The sequence below is a fragment of the Manis javanica genome, chromosome 14 (genome assembly GCF_040802235.1).
Source record: "Manis javanica isolate MJ-LG chromosome 14, MJ_LKY, whole genome shotgun sequence".
Lineage (NCBI taxonomy): Eukaryota > Metazoa > Chordata > Mammalia > Pholidota > Manidae > Manis > Manis javanica.
The window spans coordinates 21,818,286-21,838,146 of record NC_133169.1 but is presented as its reverse complement, the minus strand read 5'-3'; the positions used below and the strand labels follow the sequence as shown (position 1 = coordinate 21,838,146).

At 36.7% G+C, this 19,861-nt stretch overlaps 1 long non-coding RNA gene across 1 annotated transcript in view; it reads left to right on the top strand.

Moving 5' to 3' along the window:
• Positions 1-3,205, top strand: part of LOC140845923 (uncharacterized) — a 70,002-nt gene extending 66,797 nt beyond the window's left edge. The window contains exon 3 of the long non-coding RNA XR_012124839.1: positions 3,036-3,205. This is a non-coding gene — a long non-coding RNA (uncharacterized lncRNA). The remainder of the gene's footprint in view (positions 1-3,035) is intronic.
• The last annotated feature ends 16,656 nt before the right edge of the window (positions 3,206-19,861 follow it).

The following is a 19,861-nucleotide window of genomic DNA, read 5'->3' as shown; positions in this document are numbered from 1 at the left end:
GAAAGTAGTAGCCCGACTCCTATAAGGGACAATTAGGGAACACAGAATACTTAGTCAGCCTGGCCGACCTCCTGCTAAGGTCTTCCTGAGCTTTTCCACTAGCTCAGCCCACGACTGCACGACTGTAAAACTCTTCCACCTTTGCTGAGTGGGAGTTGAGCTCAATCTCTCTCCTCTGTGGTAATAGTCTTGAATAAAATCTATCTTCCCTATTTCATATGTGAGGTACAATTATTTTTTGACAATATTTAAAATTATAATTGAGTCTCATTTTATAGGACCATGATTTTATATAATGTTAAGATTTCACTATACAATGTTTATTAATCTCATAAATATTGCCTTGTTTTACTCAAGGACTGAGAGGATAGGGCATGTGAATTTAATCCATTCTGCTTTCATTTTAGGACAATGTAATGGAAATGATAGTAAAGCAGGCTCCTAGGTACATTAGTGTGTTTCACAACCAGCACCCCATCTAATTTGGATTTTGAGGTCAGCCATTTCAGACAGTCCTCTACACATTACCATTTGGTAGAGCATATAATATATGGACATTGAAGTCATGCTACATCATGATTATTAGCTGAAGGGTATTATTCAATATTTTCACCTCACTTTTCTTCATTACAAAAGGGAATCATAATGTCTATGTTTTAGTGTCATTTAAGAATTTAATTACATAAGTGTAATCAAAACAAAATAATGCCAGTTATATATTAAACATATCAGTTTTTACCTTTTTAAACTATTACAGAAAATTCAAGAAACTTAGTAAATATCCTTTGAGAATTGCTATTTCCATTCAAACAATATTTTTTTCTATTTTTATGAGCGTAACATTTGGCTCAAACGTAATTAAACAGAATATTTTGGGAAAAAATCAGTAACTACAATAAATTATAGCATTGTCGTGCAAAGAAATCTGGTAAATACCATTTATTGGTCAACAGTAAGCAAATATGAAACAATTGGAAAATGCCTTCTGAGATTTTCTGGCCCATTCTACATGAGATCCAAGGAAAACAAATAAAAATATATGTACTTAGCTCTGTGGTGATCCTTCACTTCCCAATGTCCCTTCTAGCTCCTGGCAGTGAATACCAGCTTTTTTCCAGAATGTCAGTATTCTGGAATGTTCTTTGTCCCTTGATCTGTTCACTGTTTAAATGATGAGAAAATATTATCTTATCCATTGACTTCTTGGTTTAACTTCCTCTTCTCAAATCCTTTTTTTTTTCATTAAGCTATCATCTAGTTCGGGATTGATGACCCCAGAAATAATAAGGCCTCACTTTTATAAGATGACAGGCATAGCAATATACCAAAACAACAATAAAAGTTTGCAATATTTCTCTAACAAGATTTGTATGCCTAGAGCAAAACTGGAGGAAGCAGGAATTCCATCTACTTGTTTTCTCCATGCAATTAGTATAAAAATGTTCTGTGCTCTTATATTTATTATTGGTAATATTGTATTTATCGATTTCATGAAATATCATATTTGAGTATTATTATCCATGAAAACAAAATTTCAATAATTTTTAGCACATTATTGAAGGATTAATATTTGTCCAGTAATGTGATGAACATTTTAATGCATTGTCAGCTAAGAGAGCTAACAGTGGTGTCCAATAAAACTATCTGCAATGATGGAAACATTTTATATCTGCAACGTATAATATCACATGTGGTTTCTAAGCGTTTGAAATTTAGATAGTGTGATGGAGGACCTGGATTTTTTAATTTAAATTTAACACCCACATATTGCTAGATGTTATGATGTTATACAGCATGGACATGATCATCTTATGGGTCCTTTTATAATTCCAAATCTTTGAAATCCTGTTATATTTTTATATTTACTTTTTTACTTATGGCATGATATTTGGTATCCTAACTATAGAACAAAATAACTTGTCTATAGAACTTTGACTTTGACATAAACAATGAACAAATATAAGTGAACAATCAGAACAATTTTCTTTCATCCATATGAAGATACAAAATAAATTTTACACCCTGGTCTGTTTGTTTTATTAAAAGAAAGATCAAATGACCCACACTTTTATTTGCATATTAGGGGAATGCTTATAAATGATTCTACTAGGACTTTTCACATGGCAATTGACAACATAAATATTGTGTTAATTTGTTGCTAATTTGAATTGCTCTGATTTTATCCTGTTAAGAAGCAATCTGAAGTCTGTGGTTGAATAGTTATTTTTGTTAATATCAATAGCTCAAATGAGTTACAAACATTGAAATTATAAATATATGTTCCACTATTTTACTGAAAAAAAATCTTTAAGAATGGATAAATAACAAAAATCAATCTGAATAAGATAGTATGTGTTCTATACATATTTTATATGTATGTTTTAATATCTTCCTTATATTCAAATGCTAATAGAATATAAAAAAAGGGAATTGCCTTTAAATGTATGTTAATTAAATGAAATTTTTACTTTGCCCTATTTATAAACTCTTCAGGTCAAGTCCTAAACAGAATAGAAGAATTTTATCTGTTGTTATCTGGCAAAAGCATATTGAAAGATAATTTTCCCCAGAAAATAAAGAAAAATGATTAATTCATCACAACTTTCTTGCAAATGTCTACACTTACACAGCATAAAGCAAAAGTAAAAAGTAAAAATTGTCTCTCAGTCTAGTTAATGGTTAATTAATAGTTAACTATTAATGGTTAACAGTTTGGGTTACCTTTTTAAACATATTTGATTCATTAATTATATATTTGTAAATCTCAATCCAGGAAACATAACTTGTATGAGGTTTTTTTTTCCTCCACAACTAAATAACATCTATTGCAAACCCTAATTCTATTGGGCTGGTGGGATCTGAATAAGATAGTATGAGTTTTTATCAAGAAAAGATGTTCCATTATTAGCAATGTGGAACATTTTTAATGTTAGTCAGTTCCAGTTCCTGGGCAGAGTCCAAGCTGATGGGACAATGTGTGTCAAAAGTTCTGACAGGATACATCCTCTGTGCTTTCCTGTTCTTATTCCCAATAGGAACTGCTTCTCTTCCTTTGATTTGGTGACACCACTGGATGCATGGGTGCTGTTCTGTTACTCTATGCCTGTGGAGCACCGTGCTGCTGTCCAGTACAGGAGCCACTCCCCACACGTGGATATTGTATATGTGAAACATGCCTAAGTGGATCTGAGCTGTGCTCTGTCAAATACACACCAGGTTTTGAAGACCTCTATGAAAAAAGTAATATATCTCATTAAAGATTTTTAGATTGATTACTTGGTTCAATGATTATCTTTGTTTATATAGGGCTCAATAAACTAAATTGTTATATGTGGAGTCTGAAAACAAAACAAGATGAAGACAACATCAGTACAATCACAGACACTGAGCAGTGACGGCAGTTACCCTGGGGGAGGAGAAGGTGGGGTGTGTGTAGGACAGGCCCAGGCAGCGGCACAGGAATCTCAATCACAATATAAGTTGGTCACGGAGATGGAAGTGCGGCAGAGACTACAGTCAATGCGTCTGTAACATTTTTCATGTTGACGAATAGTAACTGCACTAGTTGGGGTGAGGATTTAATAATGTGTGTAACTAGAATTACTATGTTGTGTACCTCAAACCAATATAATAAATACTGTTCATTGACAAAAAACATACTTAAAAATGAATTTCAGGGGGCGGAGCCAGGATGGCGGCGTGAGTAGAGCAGTGGAAATCTCCTCCCAAAAACACATAGAGCTATGAAAATATAACAAAGAAAAATCTTCCTAAAATAGAGACCACAGGACACAGGACAACATCCAGCACACCTGCAAGAACCCAGCGCCTTGCGAAGGGGGTAAGATACAAGCCCCGGCCCGGCAGGACCCGAGCGCCACTCCTCCCGGCTCCCGGCGGGTGGAAAGAAACCGGAGCGGTTTTTTTTTTTTGGCGAGCGCTTTTTGGAAGCTTTAAAGGGACGGGCCCCCGTTGCTAGGGAGGCAGGGTGGCGGGACTGGTGAGCAGGTGCCTGGGACCGGCACCTGAGGACAAAGAATATCCCGCGTTTCTCCCTGCGGGACCGGCGGGCGGGTGCCTGAGACCGGTGCCTGAGGACAGAGGAAATCGCGCGTTTTTCCCCTTTTTTTTTTCTCTTTTTGGCGAGCGCTTTTTGGAAGCCTTAAAGGGACAGGGACCCCAGTGCTAGGGAGGCAGGGTGGCGGGACTGGTGAGCGGGTGCCTGGGACCAGCGCCTGAGGACAAAGAATATCCCACGTTTTTCCCTGCGAGACCGGTGGGTGGGTGCCTGAGACCGGCACTTGAGGACAGAGGAAATCGCGCGTTTTTCCCCTTTTTTTTTTCTCTTTTATGCGAGTGCTTTTTGGAAGCCTAAAAGGGACAGGGACCCCGGTGCTAGGGAGGCAGGGCGGCAGGACTGGTGAGCGGGTGCCTAGGACCGGCACCTGAGGACAAAGAATATCCCACGTTTTTCCCTGCGAGACTGGTGGGCGGGTGCCTGAGACCGGCACTTGAGGACAGAGGAAATCGCGCGTTTTTCCCCTTTTTTTTTTCCTCTTTTATGCGAGTGCTTTTTGGAAGCCTAAAAGGGACAGGGACCCCGGTGCTAGGGAGGCAGGGCGGCGGGACTGGTGAGCGGGTGCCTGGGACCAGTGCCTGAGGACAAAGAATATCGAGCGTTCCTTCCCTGCGGGACCGGTGGGTGGGTGCTTTTTGGAAGCCTTGAAAGGACAGGGACCCTGGTGCTAGGAAGACAGGGCAGCAGGAACAGTGAGCGGGTGCCTGGGACCGGCACCTGAGGACAAAAAAAAAAGAAAAAAAAATCGCTTGTTTTTTCCTTTTTTTCTTTTTTTTTTTCTGTTCCGTCTCTCATTGTTGCTGTTGTTGTTTTGGTTTGGAGAGTGCTTTTTGGAAGTCTTAAAGGGGCAGGACAGGTCACTTAGACCAGAGGCAGGGAATCTGGGGATCTCTGGGCACTTTAACCCCCTGGGCAGCAGGGAGCACAGAGACCCCTTACAGAGATAAATAGCCTCCTGGCCACTCCCCCTCCAATGGGGTTCCACCATTTTGGAGGAACAGCCCCAGCCAGGCCAAGCCCACAGCAACAGTGGAGATAAACCCCAAAGCAACTGGGCAGGAAGCAGAAGCCCTGTCTGCTCACAGCTGCCCAGCACAAGCAACTAGAGGTCGCTATTCTCCCAGGAAAAGGCTACAAACCAACAAGAAGGGAAGCTCTTCCAGCGGTCACTTGTACCAGCTCTACAAACTATCTCTATCACGATGAAAAGGCAAAACTACAGGCAGACAAAGATCACAGAGACAACACCTGAGAAGGAGACAGACCTAACTAGTCCTCCTGAAAAAGAATTCAAAATAAAAATCATGAACATGCTGACAGAGATGCAGAGAAAAATGCAAGAGCAATGGGATGAGATGCAGAGAAAAATGCAAGAGCAACGGGATGAGATGCAGAGAAAAATGCAAGAGCAGTGGGATGAAGTCCGGAAGGAGATCACAGATGTCAGGAAAGAGATCAGAGAAGTGAAACAATCCCTGGAAGGATTTATAAGCAGAATGGATAAGATGCAAGAGGCCATTGAAGGAATAGAAGCCAGAGAACAGGAACGTATAGAAGCTGACATAGAGAGAGATAAAAGGATCTTCAGGAATGAAACAACACTAAGAGAAATATGTGACCAATACAAAAGGAAAAACATTCGTATTATAGGGATACCAGAAGAGGAAGAAAGAGGAAAAGGGATAGAAAGTGTCTTTGAAGAAATAATTGCTGAAAACTTCCCCAAACTGGGGGAGGAAATAATGGAACAGACCATTGAATTACACAGAACCCCCAACAGAAAGGATCCAAGGAGGACAACACCAAGACACATAGTAATTAAAATGGCAAGGATCAAGGACAAGGAAAGAGTTTTAAAGGCAGCTAGAGAGAAAAAGGTCACCTATAAAGGAAAACCCATCAGGCTAACATCAGACTTCTCAACAGAAACCCTACAGGCCAGAAGAGAATGGCATGATATACTTAATGCAGTGAAACAGAAGGGCCTTCAACCAAGGATACTGTATCCAGCACAACTATCATTTAAATATGATGGTGGGATTAAACAATTCCCAGAAAAGCAAAAGCTGAGAGAATTTGCTTCCCACAAACCACCTCTACAGGGCATCCTACAGGGACTGCTCTAGATGGGAGCACCCCTAAAAAGAGCACAGAACAAAACACACAACATATGAAGAATGGAGGAGGAGGAATAAGAAGGGAGAGAAGAAAAGAATCTCCAGACAGTGTATATAACAGCTCAATAAGCGAGATAAGTTAGGCAGTAAGATACTAAAGAAGCTAACCTTGAACCTTTGGTAACCACGAATCTAAAGCCTGAAATGGCAATAAGTACATATCTCTCAATAGTCACCCTAAATGTAAATGGACTTAATGCACCAATCAAAAGACATAGAGTAATAGAATGGATAAAAAAGCAAGACCCATCTATATGCTGCTTACAAGAAACTCACCTTAAACCCAAAGATAAGCATAGACTAAAAGTCAAGGGATGGAAAAACATATTTCAGGCAAACAACAGTGAGAAGAAAGCAGGAGTTGCAGTACTAATATCAGACAAAATAGACTTCAAAACAAAGAAAGTAACAAGAGATAAAGAAGGCCACTACATAATGATAAAGGGCTCAGTCCAACAAGAGGATATAACCATTCTAAATATATATGCACCCAATACAGGAGCACCAGCATATGTGAAGCAAATACCAACAGAACTACAGAGGGAAATAGACTGCAATGCATTCATTGTAGGAGACTTCAACACACCACTCACCGCGAAGGATAGATCCACCGGGCAGAAAATAAGTAAAGACACACAGGCACTGAACAACACACTAGAACAGATGGACCTAATAGACATCTGTAGAACGCTACATCCAAAAGCAACAGGATATACATTCTTCTCAAGTGCACATGGAACATTCTCCAGAATAGACCACATAATAGCTCACAAAAAGAGCCTCAGTAAATTCCAAAATATTGAAATTCTACCAACCAATTTTTCAGGCCACAAAGGTATGAAAGTAGAAATAAATTCTACAAAGAAAACAAAAAGACTCACAAACACATGGAGGCTTAACAACATTCTACTAAATAATCAATGGATCAATGAACAAATCAAAATAGAGATCAAGGAATATATAGAAACAAATGACAACAACAACACTAAGCCCCAACTTCTGTGGGATGCAGCGAAAGCAGTCTTAAGAGGAAAGTATATAGCAATCCAGGCACTCTTGAGGAAGGAAGAACAATCCCAAATGAATAATCTAACATCACAATTATTAAAACTGGAAAAAGAAGAACAAAGGAGGCCTAAAGTCAGCAGAAGGAGGGACATAATAAAGATCAGAGAAGAAATAAACAAAATTGAGAAGAATAAAACACTAGCAAAAATCAACTAAACCAAGAGCTGGTTCTTTGAGAAAATAAACAAAATAGATAAGCCTCTAGCACAACTTATTAAGAGAAAAAGAGAGTCAACACAAATCAACATAATCAGAAATGAGAATGGAAAAATCACGACAGACTCCACAGAAATACAAAGAATTATTAAAGACTACTATGAAAACCTATATGCCAACAAGCTGGAAAACCTAGAAGAAATGGAAAACTTCCTAGAAAAATACAACCTCCCATGACTGACCAAGGAAGAAACACAAAAGTTAAACAAACCAATTACAAGCAAAGAAATTGAAACAGTAATCAAAAAACTACCCAAGAACAAAACCCCGGGGCCGGACGGATTTACCTCGGAATTTTATCAGACACACAGAGAAGACATAATACCCATTCTCCTTAAAGTGTTCCACAAAATAGAAGAAGAGGGAATACTCCCAAACTCCTTCTATGAGGCCAACATCACCCTAATACCAAAACCAGGCAAAGACCCCACCAAAAAAGAAAATTACAGACCAATATCCCTGATGAATGTAGATGCAAAAATACTCAATAAAATATTAGCAAACAGAATTCAACAGTATATCAAAAGGATCATACACCATGACCAAGTGGGGTTCATCCCAGGGATGCAAGGATGGTACAACATTCGAAAATCCATCAACATCATCCACCACATCAACAAAAAGAAAGACAAAAACCACATGATCATCTCCATAGATGCTGAAAAGGCATTTGACAAAATTCAACATCCATTCATAATAAAAACTCTCAGCAAAATGGGAATAGAGGGCAAGTACCTCAACATAATAAAGGCCATATATGATAAACCCACAGCCAGCATTATACTGATCAGCGAGAAGCTGAAAGCATTTCCTCTGAGATCGGGAACCAGACAGGGATGCCCACTCTCCCCACTGTTATTTAACATAGTACTGGAGGTCCTAGCCACGGCAATCAGACAAAACAAAGAAATACAAGGAATCCAGATTGGTAAAGAAGAAGTTAAACTGTCACTATTTGCAGATGATATGATACTGTACATAAAAAACCCTAAAGACTCCACTCCAAAACTACTAGAACTGATATCGGAATACAGCAAAGTTGCAGGATACAAAATTAACACACAGAAATCTGTAGCTTTCCTATACACTAACAACGAATCAATGGAAAGAGAAATCAGGAAAACAATTCCATTCACCATTGCATCAAAAAGAATAAAATACCTAGGAATAAACCTAACCAAAGAAGTGAAAGACTTATACTCTGAAAACTACAAGTCACTCTTAAGAGAAATTAAAGGGGACACTAATAAATGGAAACTCATCCCATGCTCATGGCTAGGAAGAATTAATATCGTCAAAATGGCCATCCTGCCCAAAGCAATATACAGATTTGATGCAATCCCTCTCAAATTACCAGCAACATTCTTCAATGAATTGGAACAAATAATTCAAAAATTCATATGGAAACACCAAAGACCCCGAATAGCCAAAGCAATCCTGAAAAAGAAGAATAAAGTAGGGGGGATCTCACTCCCCAACTTCAAGCTCTACTACAAAGCCATAGTAATCAAGACAATTTGGTACTGGCACAAGAACAGAGCCACAGACCAGTGGAACAGATTAGAGACCCCAGAAATTAACCCAAACATATATGGTCAATTAATATTTGATAAAGGAGCCATGGACATACAATGGCAAAATGACAGTCTCTTCAACAGATGGTGCTGGCAAAACTGGAAAGCTACATGTAGGAGAATGAAACTCGACCATTGTCTAACCCCATATACAAAGGTAAACTCAAAATGGATCAAAGACCTGAATGTAAGGCATGAAACCATTAAACTCTTGGAAAAAAACATAGGCAAAAACCTCTTAGACATAAACATGAGTGATCTCTTCTTGAACATATCTCCCCGGGCAAGGAAAACAACAGCAAAAATGAGCAAGTGGGACTACATTAAGCTGAAAAGCTTCTGTACAGCGAAAGACACCATCAATAGAACAAAAAGGAACCCTACAGTATGGGAGAATATATTTGAAAATGACAGATCCGATAAAGGCTTGACGTCCCGAATATATAAAGAGCTCACACTCCTCAACAAACAAAAAACAAATAACCCAATTAAAAAATGGGCAGAGGAACTAAACAGACAGTTCTCCAAAAAAGAAATACAGATGGCCAAGAGACACATGAAAAGATGCTCCACATCGCTAATTATCAGAGAAATGCAAATTAAAACTACAATGAGGTATCACCTCACACCAGTAAGGATAGCTGCCATCCAAAAGACAAACAACAACAAATGTTGGCGAGGCTGTGGAGAAAGGGGAACCCTCCTACACTGCTGGTGGGAATGTAAACTAGTTCAACCATTGTGGAAAGCAGTATGGAGGTGCATCAAAATGCTCAAAACAGACCTACCATTTGACCCAGGAATTCCACTCCTAGGAATTTACCCTAAGAACGCAGCAATCAAGTTTGAGAAAGACAGATGCACTCCTATGTTTATCACAGCACTATTTACAATAGCCAAGAATTGGAAGCAACCTAAATGTCCATCGGTAGATGAATGGATAAAGAAGATGTGGTACATATACACAATGGAATACTACTCAGCCTTAAGAAGTGGAAAAATCCAACCATTTGCAGCAACATGGATGGAGCTGGAGAGTATTATGCTCAGTGAAATAAGCCAAGCGGAGAAAGAGAAATACCAAATGATTTCACTCATCTGAGGAGTATAGGAACAAAGGAAAAACTGAAGGAACAAAACAGCAGCGGAATTACAGAACCCAAAAATGGACTAACAGGTACCAAAGGGAAAGGAACTGGGGAGGATGGGTGGGCAGGGAGGGATAAGGGTGGGGAAGAAGAAGGCGGATATTAAGATTAGCATGCATGTGGGGGGAGGGAGAAAGGGGAGGGTGGGCTGCACAACACAGAGAGGACAAGTAGTGACTCTACAACATTTTGCTAAGCTGATGGACAGTAACCGTAATGTGGTTGTTAGGGGGGACCTGATATAGGGGAGAGCATAGTAAACATAGTATTCTTCATGTAAGTGTAGATTAAAAATTAAAAAAAAAAAAAAAAGAAAGAAAGAAAGAAACGGGGGATTACTCCTTAATAGGATAAAACTATTGGTAAATCAAAGATCAACGCATGCTTTAAATATCCTTAATGTTGATCACTTAAAGGGTGTCAGATGATCAGCTATGGAGGTACTCTTTTCTGATAATATTCCTTTCTCTTAATTAAAAAAAAAAAAAAAAAACAGTTACTGTGTGCTGACCTCCAATGAGTTCTGCACAGTGGTATAGAGGGCATGTCAAAGTGTGGGCAAAGGGTCTGTTTGTTTCTATGCAGAAGATCAAGGCCTAGCTTGGCTACCCAGAAAATGAACTAAGATACGATATGAGGAGGAGCTTCCGGCATCAGCACTCTCTGGAGGACTCGTGCCGGGGGATGATCATCAAAAAGCCTCCACAGGGATCCGGGCGATGCTGCGGTTGTGGCTGCGTCCACCCCACCGTTTCCTGGACTTGCCATAGGAATGAGGAGGGAGATGTCTAGGCTGGCATGTGCATACAGTGAGACAACGAATTTGACCGGATCTGTAGTGTTGAAACTCAACCAGGAGTTGGGTGGGGTGCAAGTTGTAGCACTCCAAAATCTCATGACTATAGACTATCTATGGTTAAAAGAACATATGGGATGTGAACAGATCCCAGAAATGGGCTGCTTTAATTTGTCTGATGGTTCAAGTACAGTTGGTCAATATCCATCATATCATAGATAAATTTTCACAAATGCCTAGGGTGCCTAAATGGTTTTCTTGGCTTCACTGGAGATGGATGGTAATTATAGATTTGCTTTGTTTATGTCACCGTATTCCTATTATGTTAATATGTGTGTGCAAATTAGTTAGTAGTTTAAAACCTATACATACTTAAGGTACTATACAAGAAGATATGTCAAAGAAATAATCAATCCTCCCATGTTTCCTTCATATGCTACATCTATAGCTTTTCTTCTTCCTTCCTAATTACAACCCTTAAATAGAATTCGTGCCTCATATCGAATTTACCGAGTATCATAATTCCTCCAGGTGGTAAAGATACCTCGAGACAAGTGCTGGGCATAGAAGCCACAAGGCATAAATCTGCAAAGAAGTAAAAAGCTAACCTTTGCAAACAATATGGCTTCTCTCTCACTTACCAACTTTACATTTCCCTGTATGGCCCCGGAAGATGACTGGTTAGCCAGAGACGGGTAAGATTCCTCAAGGGAGGAACAACCTAAGACAGGCACAGTCGCAGGGGGGCCATCAGGTGAGAATTTGTGGATCAACAGAGGTGAGGCTCAGAACCTCACCCCCCCTGCTTTGAGAGAAATCTTCTGCATCCGTGGATGTCTTGCTGCCCTTGTCTAGCCTGGATTAATACTTAGTCCATAGGCACACACCTGATCATCTGATCATCTACATTTGCCCTCTTATAGCACTAAACTATGTTTTCTACCTTTATCTTGCATCTACCTACCACTTCAGCATTTTATTAAAAATAAAAATAATAATAATAATAGGAGAAATGTGGGATCAACATATAAATCAAGTACAAAAATCAAACGAATATTCATATTTGACCTGATTGTTTATAGGTCATATTGCATGATCAAAACCGAAAGTTTCTGTGATGAATGCCCTTGTACTGTTCACCATGTAAGAATTTATTCACTATGTAAGAATTCGTTCACCATGTAAGAACTTATTCGTTATGCTTCAGAAGATTGGAGACTGACGAGAATTAGGCTTGAGATGGATTAATGATTGTACATTGAGCGTTGACCCCCCTATACTGAATTTTATTGTTGTTAACAACCATTTGATCAATAAATATGAGAGATGCCCTCTCAAAAAAAAAAATGAATTTCATTACAATTTTTTTTACCTTTTATTCTTTTTAAGTGGCCAACAAAATATTTTAAAATTTCAAATGTGGTTTGCATTGTATCCCCAATGACCAGTGCTGCAAATAGGTGCTGTCAGTCTAAATATACCACACAGCCCCCAGGATCTTGCTGCTTCCACAGAAAGCAGATCTTAGATCTACTCTGTTCCCAGATTTCAACGTCTTCCTGAGCATGCTGCTGTGTAATTCAGGAATTTTCAGAGTTTGGGGATTGGGTATTCGCAGAGATATGCATATCAGTGAACAACCAGCTTCTCTTTACAGTATTTATGATTTGGTAGGATTCGGTAGGAAGAATGAAACATTCTGTTTCTTTAATGTATTTCTTCAGATGTTTTCTCTGTACCAGATTTTTTTCCATGTCCAAAATAACCCAGGCATTTAAACCAATCAGACCAACATACAAATAAATAAACAGCTTTTTCCTCTATATTTTGTTCATTTTGCTTTATGCACTTTTCCCTAATTTGAGAAAGACTATACTGAATGAATGGGAAAAGTTATAACGAATTAAAATAGCTAAATTTTAATAATAGTTTAATAACTTAAAATAAAATTTTTATTAAAATATCATTGATATAAAATCTTATGTTGGTTTCAATTATACAATACAGTTGTTCAACAGTTACCCATATTATTAAATCCTCACCCCTTCTAGTGCTTTCTTACCATCTGCTGACCAATTTATATTGTGATAGTGAATAATTGTCCCCTTAATCCCCTTCCCTGACCCACCAATCCCATTCCTTCCCCCTTGGTAACCACTAGTCACTTCTTAGTGTCTGAGTTTACTCCTATTTTCTTCCTCATATTTTGCCTTTTTTTTTTTGAGAGGGCATCTCTCATATTTATTGATCAAATAAATGGTTGTTAACAACAATAAAATTCTGTATAGGGGACTCAATGCACAGTCATTAATCAACCCCAAGCCTAATTCTCAACAGTCTCCAATCTTCTGAAGCATAACGAACAAGTTCTTACATGGTGAAAAAGTTCTTCCGTAGTGAATAAGTTCTTACATGGTGAACAGTGCAAGGGCAGTCATCACAGAAACTTTTGGTTTTGATCATGCATCATGAACTATACTTTATGAATAAATGAGATAATTTGGTGTTTGTCTTTCTCCTCCTGGATTATTTCACTGAGCATAATACCCTCTAGATCCATCTATGTTGTTGCAAATGGTAGGATTTCTTTCTTTTTGTGGCTGAATAATATTCTGTTGTGTATATGTACCACATCTTCTGTATCCATTCATCTGCTGATGGACATACAGGTTGCTCCCATAACTTGGCTATTGCAAGTACTGCAGCTATAAACATAGGGGTGCATATGTCTTTTTGAATCAGCTACTTTGTTTTGTTCGGATTAATTCCTAGGAGTGGAATTAGTGGGTCAAATGGAATCTCTATTTTTTTCAGTTTTTATAGTAGCCTCTGTATTGCCTTCCACAACAGTTGCACCAATTACATTCCCACCAAGAGTGTAGGAGGGTTCCCATTTCTCTGCATCCTTACCAGCATTTGTTATTTCTTGTCTTTTGATAGTGAATATATTAACTGGTGTGGATGATATCTTACTGCAGTTTTAATTTGCTTTTCCCTGATGATTAGCAATGTGGAGCATCTTTTCATGCACCTATTGGCCATTTGTATTTCTTCTTTGGAGAAGTGTCTGTTCAGACCTCACCCATTTCTTAATTGGTTTATTTGTTTTTTGAGTGTTGAGGAGTATGAGTTCTTTATATATTTTAGATTTTAACCCCTTATCAGATGAGTCATTTATGAACATATTCTCCCATATAGGGTGTCTTTTTGTTCTGCTGATGGTCTTCTTTATTGTACAGAATATTTTTAGTTTGATTTTAGTTTGATGTAGTCACACTTGTTCATTTTTTATTTTGTTTCTCTTGCCTGATATGTGTGCAGAAAAAAGTTGCTCATGCTTATATACAAGATATTTTTGCCCATGTTTTCTTCTAAGAGTTTTATGGTTTCACAACTTACATTCAGGTCTTTTACTCATTTCAAGTTTACTTTTGTGTATGTAGTTAGAGAATAATCCAGTTTCATTCTTTTACATGTAGTTATCCAGTTTTCCCAGCACGATTTTTGGAAGAGGCTGTCTTTTCTCCATTGTATATCCATGGCTTCTTTTCATATATTAAATAACGATATATGCTTGGGTTTATATCTGGGCTTTCTATTCTGTTCCATGGATCTATGGGTCTGTTCTTCTGCTAGTACCAAATTGTTTTGATTACTGTGGCTTTGTAGTAGAGCTTGAAGTCGGGGATCATAATCCCCCCAATTTGTTCTTCTTTCTCAGGATTGCTTTGCCTATTTGGGGTCTCTTTTAGTTTCATATGAAGTTTAGAACTATTTGTTCCAGTTTATTGAAGAATGCTGTTTGTATTTTGATAGGGATTGCACTGAAACTGTAGACTGCTTTGGGCAGGATGGTCATTTTGACAATATTAATTCTTCTTATCTGTGAGGAGTGGATGCATTTCCATTATTGGTGTCTTCTTTAATTTCTCTCATGAGTGTCTTATAGTTTCAGAATAACGGTCATTCTGCCTCCTTTGTTAGGTTTATTCCTAGGTATTTTATTTTTTTTTGATGCAACTGTAAATGGAGTTGTCCTGATTTCTCTTTCTTCTAGTTTATTATTAGTATATAAGAATGCAACAGATTTCTGTGTATTAATTTTGTATCCTGCAACTTTGCCTAATACAGTTTTAGTTCTAATTGTTTTATTTATTTTGATGGAGTCTTTAAGATTTACTATGTATAATATCATGTTACTTGCAAACAGTGACAGTTTTAACTTCTTCCTTAGCAATTTGGATGCCTTTTATCTCCTTGTGCTGTCTGATTGCTGTGGTGAGGACCTCCAGTACTATGTTGAATAAAAGTGGTAAAAGTGGGCATCGTTGTGTCCTTTCCAATCTTAGTGGAAAAGCTTTCAGCTCTTTTACCATTGAATATGATGTTAGCTGTGGGTTTGTCATATACGGCTTTTATTATATTGAGGTATGTAACCTACATACCCATTTTGTTGAGAGTTTTTATCAAGAAAAGATGTTGAATTTTGTCAAATGCTTTTTTAGCATCTCTTCAGGTGTTCATATTGTTCTATCTTTCTTTTTGGTTAATGGAGTGTATCACATTGATTGATTTATGAATATTGTACCATCCTCGCATCCCTGGAATAAATCCTACTTGATCATGATGGATGATCCTTTTGATACATCATTGAATTTGGTTTTCCATTACTTTGTTGAATATTTTTGCATCTATGTTCCTCAGAGATAATATTTAATGTTTAAAAATCATCAAGTACATGAACATAAACACAAAAAATTAGAATGGTTATAATAAACATTGGTATAATTGTAAACTAATAACAACAAAAGGAAAAAAACACAAACACCATAACTATTTCCATACATATTTTGCCTGCAAATAATATATTTCACACACCTGTGAATACAATTAGCTCCTTTCATCTAATCATGTACAGTTGACACCTTTGAAGTTATTCTATTTAACTGCTACTTTTATTTTATGATACATAAGTGACACCTTGTATGTCAGCATTACCTTTTTTTAGGAGGATACACATTGTTCCCATTTGATTACAATCAATATAATAAATTTATTGTATATACAGTACACATGTATAAACAAAACACATATTTGAGTAGATAAAGATCATCATAACAGGTTACAATGAACATTGTGACTTTAAATATAATGGAGTTGGAAGACTGATTCTAACCCCTTTCCATTCTTGAATAGGGATATATTCCCAGTATTCCACTGGTCCAAATATTTTTTCAGGAATGAATTAAAAAAGCATACATTAACTACTAAGATACATAATTCCTGAAATTGCTCTTCCTTTTTAGAAAACTTAGCCAATCACAGTTCTCAGAAATCACTCCGTCAATATTTAAGCCAGAATCATGATAACTACCTGATGGCACAGGACCAATCATAGCTCAGACTCGAATGGATTTGGATTGAATAGTTGGATCCCTTGAACTATTAGCCAGCTATCTGGGCATATTTATCCTTATCTTTTCATTAATCACAGTTAAGCCATTCCTCTCATTGACACCTTTGATGTTAGGACAGTGTTGCTGTATTTCTAAAAGACGTATTTGTAGAAATGAGATTGTAGTGTATTGAAAATGAAATTGTATACACAATTATATTTTAATTGATGACTAACTTTTCTCTGAATATGTGTATAAATATTATGTTTGTTCATGCAACTTTCTTCCTCTTCCTCTTCTGCACTTAACTTTGTCATGTTTCTTTTACATTAATCAGGTCATGTCACTGAGTTCTGGCTAAAGTGCTGTGTACACAAGGGATATGTATCACTTATGCAAATGATCCAATGATGCATTTCCAATCTGAGAGGATTGTAAGCCATGAGCAGAGTGGAACTACAAGGTAGAGGGATATTGGGACTGGAACAACCATGGAGAAAGCCACATACTGATTGTTTTTTTGTGTAAATGAAAAATAAACTTTATTTAACTACAGAGATTTGGCAATTGTTATAGAAATTAGCCTTTTGAAAGAATAGAAAGAATTTTCCACAGCATTTCATTGACTTCCCTTACATCATGCAAAGGTAATTAAGGTGGAATCCTTGCTAGGAGAGCAAGCATACATTCATCTTACCTTCCTCAGTGGAGATAGTACTGCTCTGCCTCCCAACAAGACTTACATAAAAAACAGATTTAGACTATTTATATGGAAAATAAGAGAGGGAGAGAGAAAAAGAAACTTGACTTTTTAAATATTCTAATCATGCATATTTCTGCACATACTTGACAGTATTGTATGATACCTGGTAAAAGCAGTTTTCACATGCTGATCAGATAATTTTTAAAAATGTTCTAATTGGAAGATCTCTTTTTACTACTAAGTTTGAATATCTTTTCATATATTATTATCAACTTTTCCTAGTGACTTATTTTTATCAATCTGTAGGACTACTTAATATTTATTAAGCTTCATTCATTTACTTAACTAAAATGTAAAAACATGCAATTTGTTCCAAGCACTTTGCAGCTGCTGGAGACATACTGCTCAACAACCTTAGATAAGTTACCTTTCATGTGGCATTTACTGGCAAGTGAAGAAATAGCAGAAAGGGCTTAATCATTGTGTTTCTTTAGTAAACATTTGCTGAGTGCAAACTTATGTGCTAAGCATTATTCTTTGTGCTGGAGATACAATGTGACCAAAACAGACACGACCTCCATTTTCACAGGACTTTTATTCCAGTTGGGATAGAAGAAGATGAAACACTATACATACAATTGATAAAATTATTTCAGAAAGTAAAAATTCTTATGAATAAAACAGGAGAAAATAATTTAATAGGAAACTATGGCACATATTAACAATCGAGTAACCAATAGAGAATATTTTGAGGACTTGGCATTAATCTGAGACTTCAAGGACAGAGGCAAAGACTAGGAAGATTAGTCTTTTGGAAAGAGTAGACAATAAGCACAAAAGTTGTAAGGTACGACAAACTTAGAAATTTAGGAATTAGAAAACCAATGTAATTAGAAGTCATATATGAAGGAGAGACATGCAGGAGTCGCTAACAGAATGTTACGTAGAAGATGAGTCATGTAGGGGCATATAATCCAAGGAAAGGATTTTGGACTTTATTCTCTCCTTTCCTACTTTCCATATTTTGTTTGTTCACAAGTAAGTTCTAGAAACTGTTTCTTTTTTCTATTTCAAGTCAGATAACCTCATTAGAATATTTTATGAGGGTTATAGAATTAAATCTAATTTCATAGTTTGATTCTGGTGATTCCAAATTTCTCTAAGAATGTAATTTTCAAATGTTTTATATTTACTAATATTATACATATAAATAAAAGTTCAAGTATACATACATACATATACATACAATATATAAAACATTTATACCTTTATATAAAATATAAAAATCAATTGTAAATAGTTCATTCCTGAAAAAGGCTTAGCAATATTTGACTTCAGATCTCCACCATACTTTTATTCATACACCACACACTCACACATTAAAAGATGTGTGAATTTTTATTATATACACAGACTCATTGAAACAAATGTTAACATTCAAATAAGTAATAGGCATACCTATAGATTTTATTACCTAGCCATCTTCTACTGAATGTATATTCTTAGTTCTATTTGGGATAAAGCCTGATGGAAAAGCTGAGCTATACCATTTTAGTGCAACAGACTTTAGATATCAAGCTTGTGGATGGGAATGATGAAGTATGCTATAAAAAGGATTTAGTAAGTCTCTGAGAAAAAGGATGACTGGCTATACAATGCACCAATATCACCTACCAACTGTTCCACGCACTACTATCCACATGTAGTGAGTGAAACATATCACCCTCGACACTGACAGGTGCTGTAAAGCTAAGCTGCCCTCTACCAGTGAATAAAAATAAGCCAAAGTGGAATCGAAAGTGGGTTTAAATAATTAAATTATTCTTAGAGTCTTTGAAATTTATATTTGTTTAACAAATAAAATGACAAAGAATTCATAAGCTGGAAGACTTAAATAGGACAAAGATTTTAAATGATTGTGTCATATTTATTGGTACTATTCTTCTATAATTCATTTCTAAGAAACATCCAAAATACATTTATAAAGCACAAAACCTTTCTTGCTTATGGATACATCTGAGCCATTCAGCAGTTAAGTCTCTCTGTATTAAACCCTGTGTCTATAGGATAAGAAGCATCTACATTTAAAATGGTTCATATTTATTGTTTAGAAAGGGTGTATGGCAATATATGCTTAAAATGTTTACCTTCTCAAACGAATTTAATTTTTGGCTTGTAACTTCACAAATGCAGAATTATTATGTTGCAGAGAATGTGCACATTAAATGTTGAATTTCCTATAAATTATTATGGAATACAAGAGTGGTGAAATCCTGAGGAAGAGATTAGGGCTACTGGTAAAGAACCCAGACTTTATGTATCTCCCAGTGCCTGAAAAGTGTGTGAAATACTCTTCACCAATAGAAGTATAACATTGTCTCTCAGTTGTGGATTCAAAATGGAGCCAAGTTTTATTTCTAACAAGTCAATTTTCCAGAAAAGCAATGGATATTGGAGATTATGATACTCATGCAATGACTATGGTAAAATCATACAAATAAACACAAGAAAACAAATATAAGCCTAGACAAAGTATTCAAAATAAATATAGGCAAGGGAAAATACGATTAATAAGAGAAGTAAGGATTCACAGAAAACTGAGTACAAAATAAGAGCAGGGAATATGTAAACTCCTTTGTTTTAACTATAATCTTAGAATTGTAACTGTTAACATGAAATTTTATCTGGACAGTTTTATACCCAAA